This window comes from Pan paniscus, chromosome 3 (genome assembly GCF_029289425.2).
Source record: "Pan paniscus chromosome 3, NHGRI_mPanPan1-v2.0_pri, whole genome shotgun sequence".
Taxonomy (NCBI): domain Eukaryota; kingdom Metazoa; phylum Chordata; class Mammalia; order Primates; family Hominidae; genus Pan; species Pan paniscus.
Window position 1 is genome coordinate 112146387 of NC_073252.2, and position 2802 is coordinate 112149188.

General features: G+C 43.8%; 1 pseudogene; it reads left to right on the forward strand.

The window, feature by feature from the left end:
• The first annotated feature begins 1126 nt into the window (after nucleotides 1–1126).
• Nucleotides 1127–2547, forward strand: LOC134730207 (uncharacterized; annotated as a pseudogene).
• The last annotated feature ends 255 nt before the right edge of the window (nucleotides 2548–2802 follow it).

Sequence of the window (2802 nt, forward strand, 5' to 3'; positions counted from 1 at the left end):
CCCGAGTTTGTAATGGCTAAGAGGAGGAGAGAGAGAGAGAGAGACAAAGGGGAGAGAGAGACGGAGGAGAGAGAGAGAGACAAAGGGGAGAGAGAGACAGAGGAGAGAGAGAGAGGGAGACGAAGGGGAGAGAGAGAGAGGTGGAGTGAAAGAAAAAAGAGAAAGAAATAGTAAACAAAAACAAAAACAAAAACAAAAAACAGTGTGCCCTATTCCTTTAAAAGCCAGGGTAAATTTAAAACCTATAATTGATAATTGAAGGTATTCTCCGTGACCCTATAACACTCCAATACCACTTTGTTGTCAGTGTAAATAAGGGCGTAGCCCGAAATCACTGAGGCCACTGACAACCAGTAGCCTTCCTATCAAAAATCCTTAACCCAGGAACCTGCGGGTGGCCCAAATGCATTCAATCTGTAGCGGCACCTGCTTTGCTAACAGAAGAAAGTAGAAAATTAGACTTTAGAGGAAACCTCACTGTGAGCACACCTCACTGGTTCAGAACTATCCTAAGTCAATAAAGCAAAAAGGTAGCTTACTCAAAAATCTTAAAGTATGGGGCTATTCTGTTAAAAAAAAAAAAAAGGTAATTTAACAACAACCACTGATAATTCCCTTAACCCAGCAGATTTCCTAACAGGGGATTTACATCTTAATTACCATACAAAGGTCCGACCAGACCTAGGAGGAATTCCTTTCAGGACAGGAAGACAGATGGTTCCTCCCAGGTGATTGAGGAAAAAACCACAATGGTTTTCAATTCAATAATTGATAGGGAGACTCTTGTGGAAGCAGAGTTAGAAAAATCACCTAATAATTGGTCTTCTCAAACATGCGAGCTGTTTGCACTCAGCCAAGCCTTCCAGAATCAAAAGACTATCTCAACCCTGATTCAAAAGGTTACCTACACCCTCTCTGAAATGAATTTGCATAATAACTGCTTTTATGGGAATGCATCTTGTTGGGGCAGCTGGGTTGTCATGAAATACTCAGGAACCCAGCCCAACTCTAGGACTCACCCCTGAGCACAAAGGCAATGTTGCGCACACTGGTAAAGGACCACTAGAATCCAGCAGCCTGGACCCCTTTTTTTTGTGGTGAAGAAAGGCGGGAAAAGAGGTGCAGGACTGCTACATCGGTGAGCATAACTAATCCGATAAGAAGAGGTCCATGGATGGTTACACACCCTGGAAAGGAACTCAACTCTGAGCGCAAAGGCAATGTTGGGCACTCCGGTAAATGACCACTAGAATCCAGCAGCCCAGGCCCCTTTCTTTGTGGTCAAGAAAGGCAGGAAAAGGGGTGCAGGACTGCTACATCGGTGAGCATAACTAATCTGATAAGCAGAGGTCCATGGGTGGTTGCGCATTTTGGAAAAGAATAAGCATTAGGCCCTTAGAGGATGCTCTAGGACTAATGCTCATTGGAAGATGACTAGGGGTGCTGGCATCCCTGTGTTCTTTTTTCAGATGGGAAATGTTCCCCCCCCACCCAGGCAAAAAATGCCCCTAAGATGTATTCTGGAGAATTGGGACCAATTTGACCCTCAGACACTAAGAAAGAAACAACTTATATTCTTCTGCAGTACTGCAGGAGAGAGAAACCTGGCCTCTTGAGGGAAGTATAAATTATAACACCATTTTACAGCTAGACCTCTTTTGTAGAAAAGAAAGCAAATGGAGTGAAGTGCCATATGTACAAACTTTCTTTTCATTAAGAGACAACTCGCAATTATGTAAAAAGTGTGATTTATGCCCTACAGGAAGCCCTCAGAGTCTACCTCCCTACCCCAGCATCCCCCTGACTCCTTCTCCAACTAATAAGGACCCTCCTTCAACCCAAACAGTCCAAAAGGAGATAAACAAAGAGGTAAACAATGAACCAAAGAGCGCCAGTATTCCGCGATTATGCCCCCTCCAAGCAGCGGGAGGAGGAGAATTTGGCCCAGCCAGAGTGCATGTACCTTTTTCTCTCTCAGACTTAAAGCAAATTAAAATAGACCTAGGTAAATTCTCAGATAACCCTGATGGCTATATTGATGTTTTACAAGGGTTAGGACAATCCTTTGATCTGACATGGAGAGATATAATGTTACTGCTAAATCAGACACTAACCCCGAATGAGAGAAGTGCCGCTACAACTGCAGCCTGAGAGATTGGCGATCTCTGGTATCTCAGTCAGGTCAATGATAGGATGACAAGAGAGGAAAGACAATGATTCCCCACAGGCCGGCAGGCAGTTCCCAGTGTAGACCCTCATTGGGACACAGAATCAGAACATGGAGATTAGTGCCGCAGACATTTGCTAACTTGTGTGCTAGAAGGACTAAGGAAAACTAGGAGGAAGGCTGTGAATTATTCAATGATGTCCACTATAACACAGGGAAAGGAAGAAAATCCTACTGCCTTTCTAGAGAGACTAAGGGAGGCATTGAGGAAGCATACCTCCCTGCCACCTGACTCTATTGAAGGCCAACTAATCTTAAAAGATAAGTTTATCACTCAGTCAGCTGCAGACATTAGAAAAAACTTCAAAAGTCTGCCTTAGGCCTGGAGCAAAATTTTGAAACCCTACTGAACTTGGCAACCTCAGTTTTTTATAATAGAGATCAGGAGGAGCAGGTGGAATGGGACAAATGGAATTAAAAAAAAGGCCACTGCTTTAGTCATGGCCCTCAGGCAAGTGGACTTTGGAGGCTCTGGAAAAGGGAAAAGCTGGGCAAATTGAATGCCTAATAGGGCTTGCTTCCAGTGCAATCTACAAGGACACTTTAAAAAAGATTGTCCAGGTAGAAATAAACTG